Genomic DNA, 12,514 nt, shown 5'->3' with positions numbered 1-12,514 from the left:
TTTTCCATTACAGAGAGTGGCATGAGGTTTATTCCTGATCCAAGGTCACATAGAGCCTTCTCAAAGGTCATGGTGCCTATGGTACAATGTATTAAGAACTTTCCAGGATCCTGTTTCTTCTGAGGCAATCTCAGTTGATCCAGATCGCTTAGTTCATTGATGAGCAAGGGAGGTTCATCTTCCCAAGTCTCATTACCAAATAATTTGGCATTCAGCTTCATGATTGCACCAAGGTACTTGATAACTTGCTCTTCAGTAACATCTTCATTCTCTTCAGAAGAAGAATACTCATCAGAGCTCATGAATGGCATAAGGAGGTTCAATGGAATCTCTATGGTCTCTAGATGAGCCTCAGATTCCTTTGGTTCCTCAGAGGAAAACTCCTTGTTGATCACTGGACGTCCCAGGAGGTCTTCCTCACTGGGATTCACGTCCTCTCCCTCCCTTGTAGGTTCGGCCATGATGGTTGAATCAATGGCCTTGCACTCTCTTTTTGGATTCTCTTCTGTATTGCTTGGGAGAGTACTAGGAGGAGTTTCAGTGACTCTTTTACTCAGCTGGCCCACTTGTGCCTCCAAATTTCTAATGGAGGACCTTGTTTCATTCATGAAACTTAAAGTGGCCTTAGATAGATCAGAGACTATATTTGCTAAGCTAGATGGATTCTGCTCAGAATTCTCTGTCTGTTGCTGAGTGGATGATGGAAAAGGCTTGCTATTGCTAAACCTGTTTCTTCCACCATTATTAAAGCCTTGTTGAGGCTTTTGTTGATCCTTCCATGAGAAATTTGGATGATTCCTCCATGAGGGATTATAGGTGTTTCCATAGGGTTCACCCATGTAATTCACCTCTGCTATTGCAGGGTTCTCAGGATCATAAGCTTCTTCTTCAGAAGATGCCTCATTAGTACTGTTGGATGATTCCTTCAATCCATTCAGACTCTGAGAGATCATTGACGAATGGATTTCTGACGGTTTAGAATTTCACAAATGAATTCTCGTTGCAAGTATAGCTTCTAAACCAATCACTAATCCTTTCATACAAAAAGTTGTTTGTCACTAGTACAAACCCCTAAAATTTATAAACCGAAGTATTTAAACCTCGGGTCGTTCTCCCTAGGAATTACAATGAAGTATCTTGTTATTGGTTGTGAGTTATTTTGGGGTTTTGGATAAGGAGCATGAAAAGTAAATGGCAATGAAAATAAACTAAAAACTATGAAAGGCTCTTGGAAAGGTGTGAAAACTAGAAGTCCTATCCTAGTTATCCTTCTCAATTATGATGAGAATTGTTCATTGCTACCACTTAGTTAACCCTTACTAATTAAAGGAAATTCAAGTGGATGAATTGACTTGAGCCACAAGTCCTAGCCAACTCCCAAGGAAAGACTAGCTTTAGTGCACTCCAAACCAATTAGCAACCTCTCCAATTATCAATCAATAAAGGAATTAGATAACTCAAGCGTCACTAATTACTCTACCATAGCCAAGAGGAATAAAATCTATACTAAAATCCAACCAAAATCTATACTAAAATCCAACCAAGCATTTCATCAAACACTTGGAAGGCATAAAAGGAAAGCATAGTAAAATTGCAAGAAAAGTAAATCTACACTACTCAATTTGCAAGGAATTAAACAACAACAAATCAAAGGAACACAATTATTATGAATTACCTCTACTTGAATTGAAAGAAAATAGAAGGAGCAAAAGTAGATCTACAACAAAACATAAGAACAACATAAAGGAAATTACAACTAAAGAATAGAAGAAGATGAATGTAGCAACAAAGAATTGAGAGATAGAAGGAGATGAAAGCATGAATTAAAATCTAGATCTAAGATTATTAAACTAAACCTAATCCTAATTCTAGAGAGAGGTGAGAGCTTCTCTCTCTAGAAACTAACTCTAAGTACTAAACTAAGCTAATTGGTAACTAACATATATTTCCCTCTTCACTCCTTGGGTTAAATAGCATCAGAAATGAGTTTGATTGGGCCCACAAGGCTTTAGAATTCGTTGGCCACGTTTTGCTTTAAGTGAACTAGGTGGCAGCAACGGTGCGTGCGCGTACTTTGCGCGTGCGCGCCACCATACGTGTAGCAACTATGGCAAATCTTATATCGTTTCGAAGCCCCGGATGTTAGCTTTTCAACGCAACTAGAACCGCATCATTTGGATCTCTGTAGCTCAAGTTATGGTCGTTTAAGTGCAAAGAGGTCGGCTTGACAGCTTTCCGGTTCTTTCATTTCTTCATGAGTTCTCCAACTTTTCATGCTTTCTTTCTTCATTCCCTTGATCCAATCTTTGCCTCCTAAACCTTAAATCACTTAACAAACATATCAAGGCATCTAATAGAATCAAGGTGAATTAAATTTAGCTATTTTGAGTCCTAAAAAGCATGTTTTCACATTCAAGCACAATTAAAGGAGAATATACAAAACCATGCTATTTCTTGAATAAATATGGGTAAAAGGTGATAAAATCCCCAAAAATCAATACAAAACAAACCGTCAAATTGGGGTTTGTCAACCTCCCCACACTTAAACCAAGCATGTCCTCATGCTTAAACCAAGAATGAAGTAAGGGTATGGCATTTATTCAATGGAAACTAACTAAATGCAATCTACCTATATGCAACTATCTAAATGAATGCAAGTGCTTGGTCAAAATAAATCAATTCCCAAGAAACATATATGCACAAGGGCTAAGGACTAGCAAGTCTAATCCACAATTGAATTGAGTTATTAAATATTTTTACAAACTTGCATGAAGAATGATGATCATAGGTGAAAACATGTAATTGAGCATCAAACCCTCACCGGATGTGTTTGCACTCTATTCGCTCAAGTGTTTAGGGTTGATTCACTCAATTCTCCTCTATTTCATGCTTTCCAAGATTTGTTTTTCTTCTAACAATCAACATTTATTTCATGCATGCATACAAGTATCATGAGGTCTTTTCATTGGTTGTAATGGGGCTAGGGTCAAGGTAGGATGCATATTTGGTCAAGTGAGCTTGAAATTTGAATCTTTGATAAGCTTAAACTTCCCACCTAACCTATGACATCCTATACAATTAAGTTCTAATCTAGCTACCCATTTTTCACCTTTTCACATACTCATGCATTTTCTTTTCATTTCACAACTCATATGCATTGATCTTATTGAGCTTCACCTTGGGGCATTTTGTCCCCTTTTTATTTCTTTCTTTTTCGTTTTCTTTCTTTTTCCATTTTTTTCTATACTTTTCATATATATTTTTTTTGTTTTTCTCATTTTTTTCTTTCTTTCAAACTATATACAAGAGTACCAATGCATAAGGTCTATACATTTAATCAATACATGAGCATGTACCCAATTCCCAATATTTACAATAATAATACAAAACTACCCTTTTATTCACCCAATGTCCCAAGGTTCCCACACTTGAATGATACACACACTCTAGCCTAAGCTAATCAAAGATCCAAATAAGGACATTTATTGTTTTTCGCTTTAAGGCTTGTAATGTGCTAAATTAAGAACAAGTGGGTTAATCGTAGGCTCAAATTTGGCTAACAATGGAAGATAAAAGGTAGGCTATTTGGGTAAGTGAGCTAAATGAAATGATGGCCTCAATCACATAAATGCATGAATACACAAAATAATGGACATAAAAAATCAAACAAATCAAAGATTACAATCATAGGAAGAGAATAATGCACACAAGAAGGAAAAATAAGTGGTTATAAGATGTAACCACGCAATTAGGCACAAATCTCACTTGCTTATGTTCTTAGCTCAAAAACCATGTTCCAAAATATATAATTCAAGTTTCAAGAAAAGTAAATCTACACTACAAAATTTGCAAGGAATTAAACAACAACAAATCAAAGGAACACAATTATTATGAATTACCTCTACTTGAATTGAAAGAAAATAAAAGGAGCAAAAGTAGATCTACAACAAAACATAAGAACAACATAAAGGAAATTACAACTAAAGAATAGAAGAAGATGAATGTAGCAACAAAGAATTGAGAGATAGAAGGAGATGAAAGCATGAATTAAAATCTAGATCTAAGATTATTAAACTAAACCTAATCCTAATTCTAGAGAGAGGTGAGAGCTTCTCTCTCTAGAAACTAACTCTAAGTACTAAACTAAGCTAATTGGTAACTAACATATATTTCCCTCTTCACTCCTTGGGTTAAATAGCATCAGAAATGAGTTGGATTGGGCCCACAAGGCTTTAGAATTCGTTGGCCACGTTTTGCTTTAAGTGAACTAGGTGGCAGCAACGGCGCGTGCGCGTACTTTGCGCGTGCGCGGCACCATACGTGTAGCAACTATGGCAAATCTTATATCGTTTCGAAGCCCCGGATGTTAGCTTTCTAACGCAACTGGAACCGCATCATTTGGACCTCTGTAGCTCAAGTTATGGTCGTTTAAGTGCAAAGAGGTCGGCTTGACAGCTTTCCGGTTCTTTCATTTCTTCATGAGTTCTCCAACTTTTCATGCTTTCTTTCTTCATTCCCTTGATCCAATCTTTGCCTCCTAAACCTTAAATCACTTAACAAACATATCAAGGCATCTAATAGAATCAAGGTGAATTAAATTTAGCTATTTTGAGTCCTAAAAAGCATGTTTTCACATTCAAGCACAATTAAAGGAGAATATACAAAACCATGCTATTTCTTGAATAAATATGGGTAAAAAGTGATAAAATTCCCAAAAATCAATACAAAACAAACCGTCAAATTGGGGTTTGTCAATCATATTGACTTGTTGAGTCAATATTTTATTCTGAGCCAATATGGCATTCAGAGTATCTATTTCAAGAACTCCCTTCCTCATAGGCGTCCTATTACTCACAAGATTCCTTTCAGAAGTGTACATAAACTGGTTATTTGCAACCATGTCAATGAGTTCTTGAGCTTCTGCAGGCATTTTCTTTAGGTGGATGGATCCACCTGCAGAATGGTCCAGTGACATCTTTGATAGCTTAGACAGACCATCATAGAATATATCCAGGATGGTCCATTCTGAAAGCATGTCAGAAGAACACTTTTTGGTCAGTTCTTTGTATCTCTCCCAAGCTTCATAGAGGGATTCTCCTTCTTTCTGTCTGAAGGTTTGAACATCCACTCTAAGCTTGCTAAGCTTTTGAGGAGGAAAGAACTTGGCTAAGAAAGCCGTGACCAGCTTATCCCAAGAGTTCAGGCTGTCTTTAGGTTGAGAGTCCAACCATACTCTAGCTCTGTCTCTTACAGAAAACGGGAAAAGCATAAGCCTGTAGACCTCGGGATCAACCCCATTGGTCTTAACAGTATCACCGATCTGCAAGAATTCAGTTAAAAACTGAAAAGGATCTTCAGATGGAAGTCCATGAAACTTGCAGTTCTGTTGCATCAGAGAAACTAATTGAGGTTTAAGCTCAAAGTTGTTTGCTCCAATGGCAGGAATTGAGATACTTCTTCCATGTAAATTGGAATTTGGTGCAGTAAAGTCACCAAGTATCTTCCTTGCATTGTTATTATTTTCGGCCATGTCTCCTTCTTTTTCGAAAATTTCTGTCAGATTTTCTCCAGAGAGTTGTGCTTTAGCTTCCCTTAGTTTCCTCTTCAGAGTCCTTTCAGGTTCAGGATCAGCCTCAACAAGAATGTTCTTATCCTTGTTCCTGCTCATATGAAAAAGAAGAAAACAGAAAAGAAAATATGGAATCCTCTATGTCACAGTATAGAGATTCCTTTATGTGAGTAGAAGAAGATAAGAATAAAAGAAGAGAAATTCGAACACCAAGAGGAAGAGAGGGTTTGAATTTTGAGATGAAGAGAAGTGTTAGTAAATAAATAAATAAATAAATAATTAGAAGGAGATGAGAGAGAGGGAATTTCGAAAATTAATTAAATTAAAATTAAAATTTAAAGTTAAATTTTGAAAATTAAAATTGAAATCAAATTAAATTAAATTTTTAAATTAAAAAGGAATTTTTTTTGAAAAAGAGGGAAGGGATTTTCGAAAATTAGAGAGAGAATTAGTTAGGTAGTTTTGAAAAAGATATGATTGAAACAAAAAGATAAGATTGATTGAAAAAGATTTGAAAATCAATTTAAAAAAAAGATAAGAGGTTAGAAAAGAAGTTAGAAAAGATTTTGAAATTGATTTTGAAAAAGATGTGATTGAAATTTATTTTGAGAAATATTTGGAAAAGAAATTTAAAAAGATTTGATTTTGAAATCAAAGTTAATTACTTGACTAACAAGAAACTAAAAAGATATGGTTCTAGAGTTTAAAGATTGAACCTTTCTTACTAGGCAAGTAACAAACTTAAAATTTTTGAATCAATCACATTAATTGTTAGCATTAATTTCGAAAATTTGAAATAGAAATAAGAAAAAGATTTTTCAAATTCATTTTGGAATTTTCGAAAATTATGAAAGGAAAAATGAGAAAGATTTGATTTTTGAAAAATATTTGAAAAAGATAGAATTTTTTAATTGAAAATTTGATTTGACTCATAAGAAACAACTAATTTTGAAAAATTTTTGAAAAAGTCAACCCAAATTTTCGAAATTTTATGATAGAATAAGGGAAAGATATTTTTTTTTGAATTTTTAATGATGAAAGAGAAAAAAATCAAAAAGACTCAATGCATGAAAATTTTGGATCAAAACATGTGATGCATGCAAGAACACTATGAATGCAAAGATGAACACCAAGAACACTTTGAATGTCAAGATGAACACCAAGAACTTATTTTTGAAAAGTTTTCAAGAGAAGAAAATATGCAAGACAGCAAACTTAAAAATTTTTATTCTTTACGCATTAATGTTTCAAGAATGCATATGAAAAACAAGAAAAGACACAAAACAAGAAAATATGAAGATCAAACAAGAAGACTGGCCAAGAACAACTTGAAGATCATGAAGAATGCAATGCATGAAATTTTCGAACATAAATTTTTTTTAGAGAATTAAAAAAAAAAATACAATTGACACCAAACTTAAAACTTGACTCTAGACTCAAATAAGAAACACAAAATATTTTTGGTTTTTATGATTTTATTAATTTTTTTGGTTTTTTCAAAAATTATTTTAGGAAGAATGAAAAAGAAGAATTTTTTTTTGTATTTTTTGAAAATAATAAATAAAATAGAAGGCTTGAAAATAAAATAAAATTACCTAATCTGAGCAACAAGATGAACTGTCAGTTATCCAAACTCGAACAATCCCCGGCATCGGCGCCAAAAACTTGGTGCGCAGAAATCATGACGGTTCCATTCCTTGGTAACGGCGCTGAAAACTTTATACGCACGTTCATAATCTTAATTCTTTGTCACATTTTCGCACAACTGACCAGCAAGTGCACTGGGTCGTCCAAGTAATAAACCTTACGTGAGTAAGGGTCGATCCCACGGAGATTGTCGGCTTGAAGCAAGCTATGGTCACCTTATAAATCTCAGTCAGGCGGATTCAAATGGATATAGAGTTTTAATAATCAAAAGATAAATAAAACATAAACTAGGATAGAGATACTTATGTAATTCATTGGTGAGAATTTTAGATAAGCGTATAGAGATGCTTTCGTTCCTCTGAACCTCTGCTTTCCTGCTGTCTTCATCCAATCATTCCTACTCCTTTCCATGGCAAGCTTTATGTAGGGCATCACCGTTGTCAATGGCTACATCCCATCCTCTCTGTGAAAATGGTCCAATGCACTGTCACTGCATGGCTAATCATCTGTAGGTTCTCGATCATACTGGAATAGGATTTACTATCCTTTTGCGTCTGTCACTACGCCCAGCACTCGCGAGTTTGAAGCTCGTCACAGCCATCCCTTTCCAGATCCTACTCGGAATACCACAGACAAGGTTTAGACTTTCTGGATCTCAAGAATGGCCATCCATGGGTTCTAACTTATACCACGAAGATTCTAATATCTCGGACTCGGTCCCCTGTATTAGATATCTAAGAGATATTCATTCTAGCTTGTTTGCATGTAGAACGGAAGTGTTTGTCAGGCACACGTTCATAAGTGAGAATGATGATGAGCGTCACATAATCATCACATTCATCATGTTCTTGGGTGTGAATGGATATCTTAGAATATGAATAAGCTTGAACTGAATAGAAAAACAGTAGTACTTTGTATCAATTCATGAGGAACAGCAGAGCTCCACACCTTAATCTATGGTGTGTAGAAACTCTACCGTTTGAAAATACATAAGTGATAATGGTCCAGGCATGGCCGAATGGCCAGCCCCCATGAAAGTCTAAGATAGCATAAAAACTAATCAAAGATCCCTTACAAAGATAGTAAAAAGTCTTATTTATACTAAACTAGTTACTAGGGTTTACAGAAATGAGTAATTGATGCAGAAATCCACTTCCAGGGCCCACTTGGTGTGTGCTTGGGCTGAGCATTGAGCTTTACACGTATAAAGGTCTTTCTTGGAGTTGAACGCCAGTTTATAACCTGTTTCTGGCGTTTAACTCCACTTTGCAACCCGTTTCTGGCGTTTGACTCTAGAATGCAGCATGGAACTAGCGTTCAACGCCAGTTTACGTCGTCTATCCTTAATCAAAGTATTGACTATTATATACTTCTAGAAAGCCCTGGATGTCTACTTTCCAACACAATTGAGAGCGCACCATTTGGAGTTCTATAGCTCCAGAAAATCCACTTTGAGTGCAAGGAGGTCAGAATCCAACAGCATCTGCAGTCCTTCTTCAACCTCTGAATCTGATTTTTGCTCAAGTCCCTCAATTTCAGCCAGAAAATATCTGAAATCACAGAAAAATATACAAACTCATAGTAAAGTCCAGAAATGTGAATTTTAATTAAAAACTAATAAAATATACTAAAAACTAATTAAATTATACTGAAAACTCTGTAAAAACAATGCCAAAAAGCGTATAAATTATTCGCTCATCAGCCAGCAATCATAAATATTCCAAGAATGATCACTACTGATGAATTTTATTCTATCATTCCATTAGAATGGATTAGTGATTATGAGAAAGCTTTCCCAAAGGAACAGGTTGATATTCATACTACAATACCTCCAGCTATTACTTATAATAGTGATCGAACTGTGACTACTATTTTCCAGAGACCTGGAATAATCAAGCAAACCTCACTGTGAGGACCATCCTTCAGAAGGATTAATATGATCTCTCTTGTCCAGGTATAAACAAATCACGATCAAGATGATCCACCTGTACACTTCTATGAAAATGCAAAACATGTTTATGTTTCTCATATAAATGGTCACTTCATTTGGGATATTGACCCCTCCATGTGTGATTCTGACTGTGACTGTGCTAACCAATGGAGTGACACTGATGATGAAGATTATGCTAGACGACAGAGGAACAAGAAAAAGAAGAAGTCACTACAAGCCCCTTGCTCTTACAAAAGGCCCGAGCCCCCTGATGATGCAGATGTGGCACCGATGCTCAAAAAGAAAAGACTGTCTCGAAAAGATTCTATGGATTATCTTTATCAGCCAGTCAATACAATCCCATGCATTGCCACCCTCAGACCTTATGAGGAAGAATTCCCACCTTTAGTAACCCAGACTGATGAAAAGAAAATCACTAGAAGACCTTACGTAATTCCTCAAGGAATTACTCCACATGGACATCAGGTAACAACTCCTCAAGAGGAAGTACTTAATTGGCACACAGATAATGCAGTCAGCCAAAATAAAGTATCACTCCGAATAGATCACACTCTTGATGCTCTTGTAGAAAAAACTGAAGGTCTTTCAGCACAACTAGGTTCTGTAGCAGAACAAGTTGCTGAACTCAGAGATCGGATCTCTGCATAGGCTTTTCAACTTGATCAAGAACTCAAGACCTATATTGATAATAGGAACTTTGGCCCAGAATTCCACAAGAAAAATAGAGAGCTGGATCAAGTCAAGGCCCAACTTCGACAAATTGAGATGGACAAAGGCAAAAAGGCTGTACCTCAAGCACTGGCTATAGATCCATTATCCATGTATCCTAAACTATATCCCTCATATTTGCCTGTTTTATTTCCCCCAACATACTCACCACCTGAAACCCTAGATTATGAATCCAATTTCAAATCCACCTATCATTTATCCAGACAAGCAAACACCAAAAAGTCTATCTCTCCCCAAGGCCGGTGTTATTCGTCTCAGCCTCAGCCACAACCACCTCTGTCTCAGCCTTCACCCGAACCCAAACCTCGTCTTCCTTGGAAATCAGGAAATTTTTTTAGAGGAGATACTCCCTTTAATGTTCCTACAAAATATAAGGGCATCAAAGAAGGGTCATCTGCCCCAGGACGGACAATTAATACCCTTACCCTGGAAAATCGATCATACAGTGAAGAAATAACTGATGTATCTGATGAAGAAACTGCTGAATCCAGTGAAAAAACTGCTGAATGGTTCGAAGAAGACTATGAAGCAGTCCTTTCAGCAATAGCCATGGTCAACCCTGTAGAAGAAGAAGAAGAAGAGGAAGTAACCTCTGAAAGGGATGAACTAGCAACTTCAGCTAATCCTGCTCATGCAGGGTCCTTTGAAGTAAAAACACCCAACAAATGGTTCACCTTTGATGATATCCCACCTGTAAGATACAGAGAAAGGTTAAATGAATTTAGTGCTTGGATTAAAACTACCATGGCCAATCCAAATCTTTCAAGCAGACAAGTCCTTCTAGATTTCATAAATCGAATGACTGGCAATCTCCGAGAATGGGCTAACAACCTCTCTGAGTATGAAAGACTCCAGCTCATTAATGGTACTCCTTCTCAGTTTTTGGGAATAATACATCAAGAATTCTTGGGAAATATTACAATTATCCAGAAAAGAAATTTCCAAAAATATTTTGAAATGAAGTGTTGTTCACTCAACAGAAAGGACTTGGAGAGACATTACAAGAAGATGGCTGCTAAATATTATCCTCTTGAAGGAAATAATAATTCGCCACTTAAACAAGTCTTCATGGCATCCTTGCCAGATGAACTTTAGCCATAATTACAACGGATGATGATGACTCTCTGCAAAGAAGTGGCTACCACCACCATTGGAGAAATATATCAGTTGGCTCTAGCTGCTTTGGACAAATTGTGTGAACAACAACAAATGTTCAAACAGCTCAACAAAAATTCAAGCAAACTCAAATAGGGCATGAAATAAATCCTACTTGAAGATCAAATGCAAAGAGCCAAGCATGTGTGAATGTAAGCCAAAGAAGAAGATGCATTGGCAACTACCAGCCAGAACTTTCCATCAGAAGGCATTCAGGAGGGGAAGAAGGAAGAAAAAATACCGCTATTTTAAAAGAAGAAAACCCCATACTAAGTCAAACAGATGCTTCATTTGGGGAAAACAAGGCCACTTTGCTAAATCATGTCCTCATAAGACAAAGAAGGAGATAAAAATCCTTCAGTCTTTAATGGATGCAGCTTCCATCGAAGGTGAAGAAGATCTTGAATCAGTACTTGAAGAGCAAGAAAGCAAAAATGATGAAATCTAATATGTTTTCCAGGACTCTGATTCGGGAGGAAGTAGTTCAGAAGAAGACCTCCCACTAAAAAGGTCAATCTTTTCCGTATCCTCCATTGCGTCTATCACCACAAGAATTCCTAAAGGATCAAGCATCCCAAAAGAAGAACTTGGATACCTTGGATTCTTAGGAATAAAACAGATTGATGGTACTTGACGTGGCAGAAATTGGCGAGTCAAGAATTGTTATAAGATATGCGTTGCAAGTATAGTTCTTAACCAACCAGAAATCCGCTTATCAATTTAGAAGGGTTGTCACAAAAATTAAAATTAAAATACTGGGAGTATGAATCCCAGGTCGTCTCCCAACGAGTTGCAGAAAGGTGTGCTATTTTATTAATAAGATATTTTCAAAAAAGAATTTGAGTCGAATAAACAGGAAATTAAATTGGGGAAATTAAGTAATTTAAATAAAAGTCTTGACTGGGAGTAGATTAGTTGGAAGCCCTATTCTTGTTGTAGTACTCTCAAGATTAATTGATAATTGAAGGTTGTTCTGTTTAGTTATCCCTTACTAGGTAAGGAAAAGTCAAACAAGTTGGAATGCTGTTTCTATTCACAAGTCCCAATCCGCTTACTTGGAAGGACTGGCATTAGTGACTAGATGGCAATCCAACAATAAACCCAATTACAATTTCTCTTTTGAGCATTCCAACTCAAGGGTTCCTTTCAATCAACTCCCCATCAAGTTAGGGAACTACTCGCTCATTGTGAATGTAGAACTCATAACATAGGAAAGGGAATTAAAGAAAGACATGATAAATAAAACTCAAAGGAATCAATTAAAAATAAAAGTAACTCTTGTATTAATAAATTCTAAAATAATCCAATAGTAAAATTGAGTAAATTAAAGGACATGGAAGAGTAAAGCCAAGTAAAGAAAATGAACTAGAATGACGAAGTCTTGATGAGGTAATAACTCTTCTCAATATCCCAATGCAAAGAGCAATAGAAATAAAAATCCTAAGAACTATGAATGTGTAGAG

The 12,514-nt window shown here is 36.1% G+C and overlaps 1 non-coding gene across 1 annotated transcript; it reads left to right on the top strand.

The window, feature by feature from the left end:
- The first annotated feature begins 5,029 nt into the window (after nucleotides 1–5,029).
- LOC148576467 (small nucleolar RNA R71) lies at nucleotides 5,030–5,137 on the top strand. Its single transcript, XR_015903943.1, has one exon. It is a non-coding gene; the product is annotated as a small nucleolar RNA R71 (small nucleolar RNA).
- Nucleotides 5,138–12,514: the final 7,377 nt, after the last annotated feature.

Source organism: Arachis ipaensis, chromosome B1 (genome assembly GCF_059453495.1).
Source record: "Arachis ipaensis isolate K30076 ecotype BB chromosome B1, ASM5945349v1, whole genome shotgun sequence".
NCBI classification, from domain to species: Eukaryota; Viridiplantae; Streptophyta; class Magnoliopsida; order Fabales; family Fabaceae; genus Arachis; species Arachis ipaensis.
The sequence above is the reverse complement of the archived record's forward strand: the minus strand, read 5'-3'. Positions and strand labels throughout refer to the sequence as shown.